The sequence below is a fragment of the Coregonus lavaretus genome (genome assembly GCF_964263955.1).
Source record: "Coregonus lavaretus genome assembly, chromosome: 5".
Classification (NCBI taxonomy): domain Eukaryota; kingdom Metazoa; phylum Chordata; class Actinopteri; order Salmoniformes; family Salmonidae; genus Coregonus; species Coregonus lavaretus.
This window is the reverse complement of record NC_139992.1, coordinates 52,749,210-52,767,924: the sequence shown is the minus strand read 5'-3', so window position 1 is coordinate 52,767,924 and position 18,715 is coordinate 52,749,210. Positions and strand designations below refer to the sequence as shown.

The 18,715-nt window shown below is 44.8% G+C and overlaps 1 protein-coding gene across 1 annotated transcript in view; it reads right to left on the bottom strand.

The window, feature by feature from the left end:
* Window positions 1-18,715, bottom strand: part of LOC311129787 (dachshund homolog 1-like) — a gene marked incomplete at both ends in the record, with an annotated part of 351,947 nt that overhangs the window by 64,669 nt on the left and 268,563 nt on the right. The window lies entirely within an intron of this gene.

Below are 18,715 nucleotides of genomic sequence, written 5' to 3'. Positions count from 1 at the left end.
ATGATTTCGACTGGCTGAGAAACGCTGCCTGCCTGTCTGTCTTGTCCCGACTCCTGACACCTACACCTTCATTACTATGAGACAGCTGGAGATCAAATTTGAATATTGAAACAATGTTGTAAATTTATTGGTAACTTGTGGAATTGACACCGTCTGGAATGCGCTTTTAACCAATCCGCATTCAGGATTAGACCCACCTGTTGTATAATCTAACTTCATACAACGGATGGGTCTAATCCTGAATGCTGATTGGTTAAAACCGTGTCTATTCCACACGTTACTACCGGCTAAATCTATGACGTTAAAATGCCAATTTCCTCTGTTCCATCTGACTGCGCAATCCACTGTCTCATCAGCCCAGCCAGGCAATTTATAAACTTGATCTCCACTATAAAAAGCATCTAGACATTATCTCACATTTCTTTTAGTTTCAACAGCGGAGATTTGTATAAACCTTGCTGTCTGTCTCTCAGACATTTGCAACATTGTTTCAATATTCAAATTTTATCCCCAGCTGTCCCATAGTAATGAACGTGTCGGGAGTCGGGATGAGACAGACAGGCAGGCAGCTTTTCTCAGCCAGTCGAAATCATGAATCAGCATCATTTTTATGGATATATATATATATATAAATAACTATCACTAGAAAACAGGTAAAACGAAACGAAGTGCAGCTAGTTTGCTGTCTTTCTAGCTTCAGTCTGAAGTGATTGTGTTATCAGTAGTTGGCTAGCTAGCAAGCAAGGGATAAGAACATTGCCAGCCAGTATGGCAACAGAACATTTAGAACGAACGACTGGGTTCATAGATACAAAACAAAATGACTGGGTCGCGTCTCTGGCAACTGAACCGATAGAATGAACGTCCAGCTGGCTTGGGTAGCAACCCTTGATTTGTGTCGGGACTAGTATGAATAATAGTATGAATAAATTCATCAAAATAATGTTTTTAATGAAAATATGTAAATCATTATTTGAATATTTTGGTAACCCGTTGTATAAAAGTGATAATGCCCTTGAAGCCGATGTTTGGAGGATATATTGCCACGGTTTGCCAGCCCTCGACTTAGTCTCGGGCCTAACAGTACCCGTGCCAATGTATCCTCCAAACACCGGCTTCGAGGGCATAATCACTTAAATAGAATTTGAATAATCATTCTATTTCCATGATTTCAACAGTTCACCCAAGTGTTTTGCTCTAAATCACAAGTCAAATCGCAATTGCAACATTTGGTTAAAAATAAGGCCTTCCTTTTTTGCCCATATCGTGCAGCCCTTCATGACAGTGTGGAAATGTTCTCAAATGAGTGCAGGAAATGCAGAAATTTATGAAAATAATTTTTGGAATGGAGAAAGACCCATTGAAATCACTTAGAATGTATGTGTTGCCACCCAAGGGTTACACACTACTCAACAATTGTATATATGAGAGACAATAGCCCCCGCCATGTCATACACGTGAGCACTTGTAGATTTATTTTCTCAATTGCTGCTGTTTGTTTTATTTTTTGTGTATTATTTTCCATATATATACATATTGTTTTTGTTGATACATGTTATTATTGTTGCTCAAACGTAATGTTAATTTATGTAATACTTCATATACATTGCTTTGGCAACAGTAGCAACCACCCATTCATGACAATAAAGCATTTATTGAATTGAATTGAGAGATAGAGAGAGAGGGAGAGAGAACAGAGCAAGAAAGAGAGAACAGAGAGAGCGAGAGACGGCAAATCAGTGTTGACTCCCATTTGGAGAGGGGAAGAAGATATATTGTCTTTTTATGCGGCCCATGACATATTTATTGCATAAAGGTCAGGGTGTTCATTTGTTCAAAGTCAGCGTTTTCCCTCTCATCTCTCTCCTCCATGTAATAAATGCAGGGGGCTATGTCATTATCACTCTGTCAACGAATACAGGCTCTACTAACTGGCTGCCATGGCTGCAGAAAAGCCTACAGGACTTTTGTTTCTGGCAGGCCGGAGCACCAGACCTGGGTTCAAATACTATTAGAAATTATTTCAAATACTTATACTGGGCTAGATTGAGCTGGCTGGGCGCAATGGCACCACATTTCTTTTTTTCAAAACTGCAAACCCACCCATCTGGCACTCCAGGCAGCCTAAAGCAAATGGTCAATGGTCAAAGAAGGAATTAGCTCTTTAACGGACTACTAACCATTTTAACTTCTCTTTTATGTAGTCAGAAGAGGGTTATGCAAACGGATTGAAAGGTTAAAGGTTAGAGTCGACAATACAATATTAATTGCGTTAAATGTATTGGTCCCTGTATTTGATGTTGCATTTTGATAAAGGTCTTTATAAATCTAATCTATGTACTTACCAATGGCATTTAACTTCACTTGCTTGACATTGGAGAGATACTGTAATGCAGTAGTGAGACATGCCATTGATACCAAGAGACCAAATGATGAACCCATTAGAGGGCTTTTACAGTGTCTTTGACCAATCAACAGACATTGACCAGAACCACTCATTGAACTGACAGTAGAATTCTTGAGATTAAATGAGCCTTGACTATTGATCAAGCGTTTTACCTTTATCGCTAAACTCTCAAAGAAGATCATTTGTACTGAATACTCTTCTAATCAACCTGGCTAGCGTTACTCTAACATTACTTTAATGTTACTCTTACATTACCCTAATGTTACTATGAAACCTCATTGCTTAGTCCTACTTTCTTTGACGGTTGGTCATTTACTAAGGACTTCGACCTGTAGAGGGCATTTCTTGCAGTGAAATGACATAATCACCCTCTAGTGGCCACATGGGTGGAATGTTAATCTTTTTCATAATTTAATCATTAATAAAAATTATTTCAAAAAATATATTGGAATGCAAACTCAACATTGAATAGATTTCAACTCTGTATCTGACATGGTATAGGTGTCTTATTTTTTTGAGCCCATAACCATGTGTGTGAAGTGTACACTTTTGTTTCAAAGTATATTTGTTTAAGACTACCAAGAAACAATGTGTGACCCTGATTTAGCCCACTGCAGTAAAAGGTTATTAAAATATAAAACATTATACTGCTAAAAAATAAGAGTGGTTTGAGGTTCTAAAACCTTTTTAGGTCCATATGAAGCAAGCCATTGTACCCTTTTGGTCCTATATATAGCATGGCAACAAGGGTGTGGCAATATTGGCTGCATTTGCGTTTGTCTTTGATTGAAAAGGGAGATAGCCTGTGTGGACAACGACCATAGTCTAAATATGCTAGCTAGCTAACCGTCCATGTTAAGTAACCGGGAATGTTAACTGGCTAACGTCGGTGTCATACAGTGCCTTCAGAAAGTATTCATACGCCTTGACTTATTCCACATTTTGCTGTGTTACAGCCTGAATTCAAAATGGATTAAACATATGTTTTTACTCACCAATATATACACAATAGCCCATAATGACAAAGTGAAAACATGTTTTTACATTTTTATGCAAATGTATTGAAATACAGAAACATCACATTTACATAAGTAGAAGCACCTTTGACAGCACTATTGGCTGCGTTTGTCTTTCAACTTCCAGCCCATTGACACACAAGCAAACCCGGGGAGGAGATGTTGCTAAATATAAATAACACCCATTTGTCAAAACTATTAAATAAAGTGCACATTTTAGGAAATATATCTTAATTCTCCACTTAAGAAAATGATTGAAAAAATCTAAACATTTGTTTTCACGTAGTATTAGCACTAGGTGACGTTTGCCAATGAGCATTCCCATTAGACTTAACATGGCCGGTTAGCTAGCTAGCTATGTGGCACAACATATTGCAAATATCCTAATGTTATCTACACAAAAAAACATCTCAGCATCTTTTCTGTCCTTTGTCAATGGTATTCTTTGTCTAACAACATCACCCTTTCAAGTATTGCTCTATGATTGAAAAGGGAGATAGCCTGTGTGGACAACGACCATAGTCTAAATATGCTAGAAGCACCTTTGACAGCAATTACAGCTGTGAGTCTTTCTGGGCAAGTCTCTAAGAGCTTTGCAACATTTGACCATTATTCTTTAAAAAACTTCTCCAAGCTCTGTCAAATTGGTTGTTGATTATTGCTAGACAACCATTTTCAGTTCTTGCCATAGACTTTCAAGTAGATTTAAGTCAAAACTGTAACTCTGAAAAACTCCCCAGTCCTTAACGATTACAAGCATACCCATAATGTCACGATCGTCAGGGTAAGGAGTAGACTAAGGCGCAGCGTGATGAACAAACATGACTTTAATTAGTTAAAGCACGAAACAAAACAAGAAACGACTCGTGACGTCCACGGTATCAATGACCGAACACGGAACAAAAACCCACCACCACAAAGGGAAAACATACAGTTTAAATATGGCTCCCAATCAGAGACAACCAGCCAACAGCCGACACTCGTTGCCTCTGATTGGGAGTCACTCAGCCAAACATAGAATACAACAAACTAGAATGAACACCAACATAGAAATACACACATAGAAATGAACACACCCTGGCTCAACATAATGAGTCCCAGAGCCAGGGTGTGACAGTACCCCCCCCCTAAAGGCGCGGACTGCGACCGCGCCTCAACTAAACAAACCAGGGGAGGGCTGGGCGGGCATATCTCCTCGGCGGCGGTTCTGGCTCCGGCCTTGACCACCACCCTCCAATACACCCCCCATAGTACCCCTGGTCCAGTCTGGCCCCGCCGGCTGGAGCAGGACTGGACTTAACAGGAGCGATCCTTACCAGGCTGTCGACTCGCACCCCTGGCTTGGTGCGTGGAGGAGGAACGGGCCTTACCAGGCTGACGACGCGCACCCCTGGCTTGACGCGTGGAGGAGGAACGGGCCTTACCAGGCTGACGACTCGCACCCCTGGCTTGGTGCGTGGAGAAGGAACGGGCCTTACCAGGCTGACTTCTCGCACCCCTGGCTTAGTGCGAGTGGCAGGAACAGGCCGGACCGGGCTGGCGACGCGCACCGTAGGTTTGGTGCGAGTGGCAGGAACAGGCCGGGTCGGGCTGGCGACGCGCACCGTAGACTTGGTGCGGGTGGCAGGAACAGGCCGGGTCGGGCTGGCGACGCGCACCGTAGACTTGGTGCGGGTGGCAGGAACAGGCCGGACCGGGCTGTCGACGCACACCGTAGGCTTGGTGCGTGGAGCAGGGACAGGCCGGACTGGGCTGGCGACGCACACCGTAGGCTTGGTGCGGGTGGCAGGAACAGGCCGGACCGGGCTGTCGACGCACACCGTAGGCTTGGTGCGTGGAGCAGGGACAGGCCGGACTGGGCTGGCGACGCACACCGTAGGCTTGGTGCGTGGAGCAGGGACAGGCCGGACTGGGCTGGCGACGCACACCGTAGGCTTGGTGCGTGGAGCAGGAACAGGCCGGGCTGGGCTGTCGACGCACACCGTAGGCTTGGTGCGTGGAGCAGGGACAGGCCGGACTGGGCTGGCGACGCACACCGTAGGCTTGGTGCGTGGAGCAGGGACAGGCCGGGCTGGGCTGGCGACGCACACCGTAGGCTTGGTGCGTGGAGCAGGGACAGGCCGGGCTGGGCTGGCGACGCACACCGTAGGCTTGGTGCGTGGAGCAGGGACAGGCCGAACCGGGCTGTGGAGACGGATAGGAGGCCTGGAGTGAAGAGCGGCCACCACCCGTCCTGGCTGAATGCCTACCCTCACACACTCTGTGTGAGGCATCCGCACAGGACGTACAGGGCGGTGAACCCCTGGCCTGGTGGCCTTCTGGATCCGCCCCCTTTTCTCCTCCGTCAGCCCCGTCGTCCATGCCGTGTGCCCCCCCCTAAAAATTTTCTGGGGTTGCCTCACGACCGTCCGACGACGACCCTGATCACGCCGTTGCTCCTCTCTCCGTCGCCTCTCCACTGTCTCACTCCATGGCCGGCGATCCATCCCGGCCAGGATTTCCCCCCAAGTCCAGGACCCTTTACCGTCCAATATCTCCTCCCATGTCCAGGCTGCCTGCTCCTGGACACGCTGCTCCTCTTTCGCCAGGGCCTTTCCCGGCGCTTCCTCCCATGTCCACCCCAAGGGCTGCCCCTGGACACGCTGCTTGGTCGTTGCATGGTGGGTTTTTCTGTCACGATCGTCAGGGTAAGGAGTAGACCAAGGCGCAGCGTGATGAACAAACATGACTTGAATTAGTTAAAGCACGAAACAAAACAAGAAACGACTCGTGACGTCCACGGTATCAATGACCGAACACGGAACGAAAACCCACCACCACAAAGGGAAAACATACAGTTTAAATATGGCTCCCAATCAGAGACAACCAGCCAACAGCCGACACTCGTTGCCTCTGATTGGGAGTCACTCAGGCAAACATAGAATACAACAAACTAGAATGAACACCAACATAGAAATACACACATAGAAATGAACACACCCTGGCTCAACATAATGAGTCCCAGAGCCAGGGTGTGACACATAACATGATGCAGCCACCAATATGCTTCAAAATGTGAGAGTGGTACTCAGTAATGTGCTGTTTTGGATTTGCCCCAAACATAACTTTGTTCCAAAGTGTTAATAGCTTTGCTAACTTTTTTTGCAGTATTACTTTAGTGCTTTGCTGCAAACAGGATGCATGTTTTGGAATATTTTCATTCTGTACAGGCTTCCTTCTTTTCAATTAGGTTAGTATTGTGGAGTAACTACAATGTTGTTAACCGTCCTCAGTTTTCTCCTATCACAGCCACTAAACTCTGTATCTGTTTTAAAGTCACCATTGGCCTCATGGTGAAATCACTGAGCGGTTACCTTCCTCTCCTGCAACTGAGTTAGGAAGGACGACTGTATCTTTGTAGTGACTGGGTGTATCAATAGTCTTTGTGGTTGAATCTGTGTTTGAAATTCATTGCTCGACTGGGGACCTTACAGATAATTGTATGTGTGGGGAACAGAGATGAGGTAGTCATTCAAAAATCATGTTAAACACTTTTATTGCACACAGAGTGAGTCCATGCAACTTATTGTGTGACTTATTAATCACATTTTTACTCCTGAACTTATTTAGGCTTGCCATAAGAAAGGGGTTGAATACTTATTGACGCAAGATATTTCAGCTTTTAATTTTTTATTAATTTGTAAAATGTAGAAAAACATAATTCCACTTTGCCATTATGTGGTATTGTGTGTAGGCCATTGACCAAAACAATCTCAATTTAATCCATTTTAAATTCAGGCTGTAACAAAACAAAATGTGGAAAAAGTCAAGGGGTGTGATTACTTTCTGAAGGCAATGTGGTGGTTATTCTACATGTAAAAAAAGTATTCAATTTTTTCACCTACATTTTCTTCAACAGAGAATTAACATATCTTTCACATTTTGTGCACTTTATTTAATACTTTTGACAAATGTAATTAATATTTAACTATGGTTGACCTTGTGTGTCAATGGGCCGGAAGTTGGAAGACAAACACATTCAAAATGGCTCTGGGTAAAGTGGGCTTGGCTATATAAGGTGAATAGCACCATTTCTTATTAATAAAAACACAAAGTATTCAAACATTTGTTCAAACTGTGCTTCCAAAAGATTTACATGAGAGTTTGAGCTATGTAAGGCACTACCTACTAAAGTCAGGGCTTTTCCCTAAATGTCCTGTTCTGTCCTGCTAGCAGACCTGTTCTGGCTGCAGTCCTACTTTGTCTACAGTATGACTGATGGAATGCAGCAAAGATAATTCACCAGCTGCTCAGAGCATGGGCCCGCATGTGTTTGCCATCACACTGAAATGATGCCAGAGGAAGCTGAAATACAGTACAGTATACCTCATCCTCAAGAATATCAAAGGGGAATGAAACAAAAGTTTGAGTTTTTTTTCTACGTGTATGTTAATGGTTATGAGTAGAAGTGCAAAGGTACAGTATGTTTGTCTGGTTTCAAAAGAACTCATATGCTCTAACTAGTATTTGATACGAGGTAAGGTTGTTTTTATATGACTCATACTACATTTGTTGGTTTGTTGGGGGTGGTTGATTAATGCAACCCGAATGATTTCGACCTAAACACTTCACAATTTACAGATATTGATGGGTTTTCACTTCACGTAGAGTATCATTAAAACACAGCTATCTGTCCTGTAAGTGACTTCTTTTCATCTCCTTGACTCCCTTGGGCTACTTTAGCCCAATCCATGGTGTTGTTCTGCTCTGCAACAGTCTTCTCTATCTAACCTAGTGTCCTTGGCGTTATGCGGGGGGCTTCAAACGCTGTGCTGACTACCTGACTTTCCCCTAAGTCAGGAGGAGGCCCGATCATTAGCCATCACAAGCCCCGGAATGTGACTTGGCAGACAATGATGCTTTATGATCAAACAACTTGTCAGTGCGTATGCCCGTCAAAATAAAAGAGTGCAACAACAAAAAAAATCTATAGATCATCAATCAAATTTTCCCCGGCCCCCTGTGCGAGAGGGGGATCAGAGAGAGAGAAATTGCTGATGGTGCAGAGAGGGGGCTATTCCTTCAGGACAGGGAGGTAGGAGGTGTGGGGTAGAGGGGGTGGGGGGGCATTTTGATATTTGTCCCCCCCCCCCCACCTTTACCATGAATGTTCCATTGCGTGACAACCTCTTCCACCTGCTAATCACATTTCACAGAAGAAAAAGAGAGAACAGGGGTGGAGTGGGGTTATGCTTTTATGGGACGTTGAAAAAAGCAGAGGGTTTCTTTTTCATCTTTGAAATGCCTAAAAAGTGACAGAATGCACTCCAGCTGCCAAGATGCGTGCCGACGTGAGGCTCAGATGGGGAGATAAATATGCTGTGGTCAGCTCCTAGTGTATCTAGGAGAGTGGCGGAGGCAAATGTAATAATGCATTATCATTCACTGGCGAAGGTGAAATCTGCCTGTCCTTCAGAGGAACACACAGCAGCAGGCCTCTGTTTCATGTTACCCTTCGCTGGGGAATGAACAAGTGCTTTAGTCATAAGTGAGAGGGATGCACTGTAAGGCGCAAGGAGTAAGGCATTGATGCTAGCCTATGCATGCTATTCTACTCCGGACTGTCAAAAAAACTAAACAAAAACACACTTTGTGAGAACTGCTGATTTAAAAAAAGGGCTTTATATATACATTTGCTAGAATATGATTGATTGAATATCAAAGCACTCATCGTATTGGAGTAGGCCAAAGCATATAAACCATCACCATGGTTATTTTCAATAAAACAGAATGATGAATAATAACGAACGGTATAACCAGGCAGTTGGTCCCGACCCCCCACACACACTTTACATATCCGAGCATCTGCTATTATGCATATTACAATATAGCCGGTCCATATTTTACCTGCGTGTCCTTGAACAGAAGCAGAAAACAATTAGTAGGATTATGTCCAATGCTGGAAATTTGCGATTCAAAATAACAACACAGAGTGCTTCAACAACTGTTACAGTCAGAAAAGGTTGACCCTGAATATGAATTACTGTATTTTTCCTCACCTTATTTTAAATAGCCATTCTGTGAGGTTGTTTGTCTCATTTCATGTTTACATGTAAATAGTAATTAGGCGATGTTACATTACCAACATGCCAAGCACCACAGACTCAGCCAAGGTAAACACCATGGTTGTGTCCCAAATGGCATCATATTCCCTATATAGTCCAATAATTTTGAACAGGATCCCATAGGACTCAAAAGTAGAGCACTACATAGGGAATAGAAATGTAGTGCACTCCATAGGGAATAGGGTGCCATTTGGAACACATCCTAGCTGTCAGCAGTCTAAGACTTCACTAACAGTTCATCATGTTTACAGACTAGCCACGCCACGAGTGACATTTGTGTGCTTTTCCTTGGAAAGGCCTATAAAACATGGAAAAAGCCTGTTGGTGGCAGGAGTTGTTCAGAGCAGTGCTCCTTAACACCTTGCAGTCTGGTAGCTAGCTGACTTGACGACATTCCGAGTCAAACCTTTACATGTTCACTCTACGGTAATTATATCATTCCTAATAAAGAGAGAGATCAAATCATATCAAATTGGTTACGTACACATATTTTGCAGATGTTATCGCAGGTGCAGCAAAATGCTTATGTTTCTAGCTCCAACAGTGCAGTATAACTAACAATACAAAACAATACACACACACAAAAAAAGAGAGAGAGTGGAGAGAGAGCGAGAGAGAGAGAGAGAGAGAGAGCGAGAGAGAGGGAGAAAGCGAGAGAGAGCGAGAGAGAGAGAGAGAGAGGGAGAGAGTGAGAGAGAGCGAGAGAGCGAGAGAGAGAGAGAGAGGGAGAAAGCGAGAGAGAGCGAGAGAGAGAGAGAGAGAGGGAGAGAGTGAGAGAGAGCGAGAGAGCGAGAGAGAGAGAGAGAGAGAGAGAGAGAGAGAGAGAGAGAGAGAGAGAGAGAGAGCGAGAGAGAGCGAGAGAGAGCGAGAGAGAGGGAGAGAGCGAGAGAGAGCGAGAGAGAGAGAGAGAGAGAGAGAGAGAGAGAGAGAGAGAGAGAGAGAGAGAGAGAGAGAGAGAAATAATAGGGTTTGGAGGGACACAACTTGATGACTAATTCTCTCTTCTTTCTCTTTCTCCTCTCCCTCTTCTCCCTATCTTTTCCTCACCTTGACTTTGCCACGCGGTCGTCTCTTACAGTGTGTATTGCTTATTGGCCTGTCAATTAATCTCTTTAACTGTAAATACCATGCCGGCTTTCTTCCGTCAAAGCCCAATGTTATGAATAATGTTATCAAAACAGATGTCCACACACATTTAACACGTCACTCCCTGTTAAGATGCCCTTAAATATTTTTATAAATGTGAAACCGGGACCCACCAATGGATTTGCATCAGTTTATCGAGCACCCTTTTACGCTGGTAGCAGTCACAGAGCGAGACAGAGCTCTTCTCTCTCTAACTCTCTAAAATGGGCCTTTTAAGTGTTTGCAAAACATTTCCCTTCCCTATTTCCTATTTTGTCCTTTCATCTGCCTTTAAAAGTGGTTCAGTATATTCAGTATGGATTAGTGCCAGCTAATGTCGCTGGTCGGCAGAACACAACACAACAGAAAAGAAGATAACAGCATCAAATACTCCCTGAAGGATTGCAATGCCATGCAATGACACCAATATGTCCACCCGACAGTCCTACTAGACACAAAAACTATACTGTTGCTCTGATCTAGCACAGCACACTACTAGGCTAATGCTTGTTTCAATGCTTGCTTCAAATGTGGAAATTATTTAGTTTTTGTTTAAATGTTAAGTGTACAGTAATTGGTGTGTGTGTATGTGTGTGTGTGTGTGTGTGTGTGTGTGTGTGTGTGTGTGTGTGTGTGTGTGCATGTGTGTGTGTGTGTGTGTGTGTGTGTGTGTGTGTGTGTGTGTGTGTGTGTGTGTGTGTGTGTGTGTGTGTGTGTGTGTGCGTGCGTGCGTGCATCCCATAACTGCATGTGTTTGTGTATTAGTTTTATGAACAGGCATCTCTGCCTGGATCTGAATGGATCTGAATTACAGTAAACTAGGGTTAAAGGGGTAATGCAGCGTTTCTCAAACTCGGTCCTGGGGACCCCAAGGGGTGCACGTTTTGATTTTTACCCTAGCACCTTGGGGTCCCCAGGACCGAGATTAGGAAACACTGGGGTAATGAGAGGAGAGATACAGTATAATGCTACATTGAAACTATCAGCACAAATTAGTCAATTTCAGTGACAAGTAGGCTACATTTATTTATATATTTTTTACTAACACCGATACATAACATTTACACAGGAAGTCAGAATATATCTGTTTCCATTTAAAAATATGGTTTACAGAATCATTTTATAGATTGCTTGCTTTCCAGGTCTCTTTGTGTCATACGAGACCTGTCAGTTATTCTAGCTGCTACAGTTGTGTGAGTCAAGACTAGACTAGTTTCAGACCCAGGTTGGAATAGTATTTGCTCTCTTTCAAATGCTTCAAGCATTAGATTGGTGCTTGGAGTGCCAGATGGGCAGGGTTTGCACTTTTGGCAGTATTCCATTGCGCCACACTCTCAGATCCAACAAAACATAACTAAGTGAATAGACACATCTAGCGCATTTGATCTATTTTCAGTTCGATATATTTGATAGTTTTTATGACCAGCGTGAAAATAAGATGATAAGGGGTTTATCACACATAACATTTCTACATTAAATAAATGAACAAATAAATGAGTCAATGTATTGACGTAATGACAGTCAGCTACACTGGTAAAATTAAACGTCTGGCGCTGTATATTCTGTTGTTCTCCCGGTATGTTGTTATGATGAGATATTGTTGTTTGGCTCATCAAAATATGTGTTTGTGCTTTTCATCTGCCACATGGTTTCTAGAGCAACACACAACACTTCTATACTTGTGCATATGGGATGTGTTTAAAAAGGCTTTCCCCCAGGAAATAAAATCATGTTAAATGTTTGATGTCTAAAATGAGTTTACAGCCAAAGGCTTCCGTACCTTTCATATCCTACCTTTCATATCCTCCCTTGTTTGTCAACTACCTGCTGTTTCACGAGACGCGGGCTTGTCGAAAACAATCACCACAGACTTCCCTCTGTGAAGCAATTCAATTAGCTTGATGTGAGATAAATAGCCGGCCTTTCTACTTTTTGCGTTTCTACTTTTTCATGAAACATCATCAAATCCTCTTTGCAACCGAGCATTACTTGCAAACAATAATGAAGTAAAAAAAGTTGAAAAGACAAACCCGAAAGCTATACCATCTGGTTGTGAGCTAGAACAAGGATTGAATGGACTTAAAGTAATAAAGCGTTTTCAACGACAACAAACAGTCTTTGTCCTTTGTCAACAGTATTTGTCAGTGCCGTATCTGTGTAGTTTGACTGTCTTCGATAGCAGATACTTGCAGATGAGAGATCTTTATAAGGACAAATGATTGGTTGCATTACAGTGTCAGTATCTGTGTAGTTTGTCTTCGATAGCAGATACTAGCAGATATAATTATCGAGGCAGCAGCAGGACACTGCATCCTACAGTACCCTCCTCTGTTCTCTGTGAGTATAATGCATGAGATTAATTTAATGCACTACCAAGACCATAAAGATCAAACAAGTGGAGAGATATCATTAAACCATTGGAATGTTATCTCATTTGTCTAAACAAACTGATGAACAAGCCTAATTAAAAAGCTTGCCATAAACAAAGCAGAGAATTGCAGACTCCCCCTCCTCTCAATCCCTCCCTCTCTTCTCATCCCTAGCTCTTTAAAAACAGAGCACATTTATATTATTAATCTAATGCATCATGTATCATATCATTACAGTTCAATATATCGATCATTCATTTTATTCCCTTCACTTAAAGCTTTTATTGGGATTACTTTGGTTATTAGTTGGGTTCTAACGTATTGGCTACTGGCACTGGATCGGCTGGCCGACTACAATCTCTCTTATCTCGCAGCATAAGCTGTGCGTGTTATTCAAATTGCCTCATTTATTATGATAGCTTCCTCATGTAAATTGTACTGACTGCTCGCCCTTGCACACTCCTCATTAGACTAATGAAAACCTTCAAACGAAAAACTAAACAACCTGCCAAATAAAGGTCTGGGGTTATTATGAAAATTACAACTGTGGGAGCCGCGAGAAGCTCTCTTCATTAATTCATGCTCAGCAAATTGGTAACTAATTTAGTTGCACTCCTCTGCATTAATGGGTTATTTTATAAAAATGTTTTTCTGCAGAACCGAGACCTCTAGTGCAACCCATAATCCTAATCAACATCGGTGCCACATTAGGAATTGACAATCTCAATAATAATGATTTCCACTGTGGTTTTGACATCACTATCAACCTCCCACCTCCACCCCACACAAACCCTACGCCAGCACAGCTCTAAACCATCTGAGAATACTACAATCTATTATTTGCTTAAATTTGTATTTAATTCACAGCACTAGATATAATGTATCTTTTTTTTTTATCTGCTCCCTGTTTGAGTTTATTTTCATACTTTTTTTTGAACAATCTTGCTCAATAGAGGGATCTGGTAGTGGAATTATTCTACAGTATATCCTTACAAAAAAGTACCATGGTACTACTATGGTAATTTCATTTATACCATGGTATTACTATGGTACTTTCACTTATACTATGGTTTAGTCTGAATCATGGAAATGTGCCATGGTTTTGGCCTTGAAGTATGATGGTATTACCATGGTACTGCCATTGTACCTGCATATTACCATGGCATAGTGTTGAGCGATTAACTAAACATTTTAAACAACTAGTTTTTAAACAACTAATTGCCCGACTTCGGTTAAATTATTTGAATTCCATTTAGTTTGTTTTTTCCCTGTTAGCTCGAGTTGTAGTTTCCAACAGGCCAATATTCTACATAGTTTAGCGCAGAAAACATGGTAATTAACTACAATGACCATAATCCATTGCGCACCCGCTTAAACTTGTCCAGTCTGTGCGGAGGAAACACGGAGACTGAGAGAAGAGCTTAATTGAGAGGGATAGAAAACAGTTGCATCACAAGCCTGAAAATACACAATCTAAGTGATTGATAGTTGGTATTCAGCAGTCATAAAATTATGCCTTATTTACTTTGAAGAACCAATAAAATAGTGATTTTGTCAGACAGCATAGGCAGCAGCTCTATAGAGATGAGATGATGACTTGGAATGACATAATAAAGTAATCAAATAAAAACATATTTTTATTAAAGTAAAGTAATGTGAACAGATTATGGTTAATAAGTGATAAGCAGTAATGGGCAGTCACTACCTGTCACGGATTCAGCCGAAGATGCTCCTCCTCCTTGCTCGGGCAGGCTTCGGCGTTCGTCGTCACTGGAGTACTAGCTGCCAACAATCTATGTTTCTGTGTTCTACTTGTTTTGTCTTTATTGTACACACCTGGTTTCCATTATGTCTATGATTTGTTTTCCTATTTAACCCTCTGGCTCCCACTGTGTTGTGTGCGTGTTTGTTCATGTTTGGTTGTCGTCTGGTGAGCGGGTTTGTTCCTCCCTGCGTGGAGGTTATGTTATTTACGTTACCTACGAGTAAAGTACGTTTTCGATTAGCTCTGAGTCCTGCGCCTGACTGCGTCCTACCGCATCACACTAACCTCCTGACAGAAACACGCACCATAAATGGAGTCAGCAGGTACATTCATTTTGTCCGGATCAATGGAGGAACGTGTCCAACAGCAGGCAACCATGATCTAGAATCTCGGCACCGCAATGGAGCGCGTTGAACACCATGGAGCGATGGGAGAGAGGTGGTTATCCTCCACCTCCTCCAACTACACAACCACCCACACTGCTGTCCACCCCTTCGTCACCTGGGTCCAGTGGGATTCGGCTCTCGCTCCCGAGGGCATACGATGGTACAGCTGCCGGGTGCCAGGGTTTTCTGCTCCAGGTAGAGCTCTACCTGGCTACCATCCACCCGGCTCCCTCGGGATACGAGAGCGTGTCCGCCCTCATCTCCTGTCTGTCGGGGAGAGCCCTCGAGTGGGCCAACGCCGAGAGGGGAGGAATAGACGCAGCGTCAGTACGCTATGAGGATTTCACCCACCGCTTTTGGGCGGTATTCGATCATCCACCGGAGGGGAGAGCGGCGGGGGAACGTCTATTCCACCTCAGACAGGGGAAGAGGAGTGCACAGGACTTTGCACTGGACTTCAGGACTCTGGCTGCCAGCGCAGGATGGAATGAGAGGGCCCTGATCGACCACTACCGATGCAGCCTACGGGAGGACGTTCGTCGGGAACTGGCCTGCAGGGACACCACCCTTACCCTAGACCAACTGGTGGATATGTCGATAAGGCTGGATAACCTGTTGGCGACCCGCGGACGTCCGGATCAGGGGCCGTCCATTCCATCCCCCAGCACCTCCGACCCTACTCCTATGGAGCTCGGAGGTGCTGCACTTAGGGAGACCGGAAGAAGGGCCATCTCCTGCACCAACTGTGGCCGCAGAGGACACACTGCTGGTCGGTGCTGGGGAGGGTCTTTAGGGAGTCGAGGCAGTAGGCAGAGCACTGGTGGACCGTCTCAGGTGAGTAGGCACCCGACTCACCCAGAGCTCCCTGTTGCACATATGTGCATTGATGTCGTATTTCCAGAGTTTCCCCCTCAAACCCAGCATAAGGCTCTCATAGATTCAGCCGCAGCTGGGAACTTTATTGATCATCAGTTTTCTCGTAGTTTAGGGATTCCTAGTGTTCCTGTTGATGTGCCCTTCCCTGTACATGCATTAGATAGTCCCCTTTAGGGTCAGACCTGATTAGGGAGTTCACTGCTCCACTCTGGATGAAGACGCAGGAGGGTCATGAGGAGAACATTTGTCTCAATCGATTGATTCTCCTGCGTTTCCAGTGGTGTTGGGGCTTCCCTGGTTAACTTCTCAAGACCCCACGATTTCACTGCGACAGAGGGCTCTCAAGGGATGGTCAAGTCAGTGCTCGGGGAGGTGTGTAGGTGTTTCCATAGGGGCAACTACGGTGGAAAGCCCAAACCAGGTCTCCACCATGCACATTCCCCCCGAATATGCCGATTTGACTCAATTACCACCCCATCGACAGGGGGATTGTGCGATACATCTCCAGGTAGGCGCTGCACTTCCCCGGAGTCACGTGTATCCCCTGTCACAGGAAGAGACGGCGGCTATGGAAACATATGTCTCCGAATCTCTGGGGCAGGGATACATTCGGCCAACCACTTCACCTGTCTCCTCGAGTTTCTTTTTTGTGAAGAAGAAGGATGGAGGTTTACGCCCGTGCATTGACTACCGGGGTCTCAATCAGATCACTGTCAAGTACAGTTATCCACTACTGCTCATTGCTAGTATGACAGAGTCATTGCACGGGGCGCGCTTCTTCGTGGTCCTCTGTAGCTCAGCTGGTAGAGCACGGCGCTTGTAACGCCAAGGTAGTGGGTTCGATCCCCGGGACCACCCATACAAAAAAAAAAAAAAAAAAAAAAAAAAAAAATGTATGCACGCATGACTGTAAGTCGCTTTGGATAAAAGCGTCTGCTAAATGGCATATTATTATTATTATTATTATTATTCACAAAATTGTATCTCAGGAGCGCGTACAACCTGGTGTGTATCCGGGAGGGAGATGAGTGGAAGACGGCATTTAGTACCACATCTGGGCACTATGAGTACCTCGTCATGCCATACGGGTTGATGAACGCTCCATCAGTCTTCCAATCCTTTGTCGATTAGATTTTCAGGGACCTGCACGGACAGGGTGTAGTGGTGTATATAGATGATATTCTCATATACTCCGCTACACGAGCCAAGCATGTGTCCCTGGTGCGCAAGGTGCTTGGTCGACTGTTGGAACATGACCTGTACGTCAAGGCGGAGAAATGTCTGTTCTTTCAAAAGTCTGTCTCCTTCCTAGGGCACCGCCTGTCCGCGTCAGGGGTGGAGATGGAGATTGACCGCATTTCGGCCGTGCGTAATTGACCGACTCCAACCCCGGTTAAGGAGGTGCAGCGATTCTTAGGGTTTGCCAACTACTACCGGAGGTTTATCCAGGGCTTTGGTCAGGTAGCGGCTCCCATTACCTCCTTGCTGAAGGGGGGACCGGTGCGACTGCAGTGGTCAGCCGAGGCGGACAGGGCATTTGGTCACCTAAGGGCCTGTTAACCTCGGCTCCAGTGCTGGCTCATCCAGATCCCTCCTTAGAATTCACGGTAGAGGTAGATGCATCCGAGGCTGGGATAGGAGCTGTACTGTCTCAGCGCTCGGGTACGCCACCAAAATTCTGCCCCTGTGCTTTCTTTTCGAAGAAGCTCAGCCCGGCGGAGCGCAACTATGATGTGGGGGACCGGAGAGCTGTTAGCTGTGGTTAAAGCTCTGAAAGTGTGGAGGCATTGGCTTGAGGGGGCTAAACACCCTTTTCTTATTTTGACTGACCACCGCAATCTGGAGTACATCCGGGCGGCGAGGAGATTGAACCCTCGCCAGGCAAGGTGGGCCATGTTTTTCACTCGTTTTGTGTTCACCCTTTCATACAGACCAGGTTCCCAGAACGCTTAGGCAGACGCCCTGTCCCGACTGTATGACACAGAGGAGAGGTCCATTGAGCCCACTCTCATACTTCCGGCGTTGTGTCTGGTGGCACCGGTGGTGTGGGAGGTTGACGCGGACTTCGAGCAGGCGTTACGTACAGAGCCCACTCCCCCCCATTGTCCAGAGGGTTGTATGTACGTCCGCGATCGATTGATATATTGGGCTCACACGTCACCCTCCTCTGGTCATCCTGGCATCGGTCGGACAGTGCACTGTCTTAGTGGGAAATACTGGTGGCCCACTTTAGCCAAGGACGTGAGGGTTTATGTTTCCTCCTGCTCGGTGTGCGCTCAGTGTAAGGCACCTAGACACCTGCCCAGAGGGAAATTACAACCCCTACCCGTTCCACAACAGCCGTGGTCCCACCTATCGGTGGATTTTGTTACGGACCTTCCCCCGTCTCAAGGGAACACCACGATCCTGGTCGTTGTGGATCGGTTTTCTAAGTCCTGCCGTCTCATTCCTATGCCCCGTCTCCCTACGGCCCTACAGACTGCAGAGGCCCTATTTACACACGTCTTCCGGCACTACAGGGTACCTGAGGATATAGTGTCTTCACCCCGAGAATAATGGGCAGGTGGAAAGAGTAAACCAGAATGTGGGTAGGTTTCTGCGGTCCTATTGCCAGGACCGGCCAGGGGAGAGGTCAGTTTTCATCCCCTGGGCAGAGATGGCCCAAAA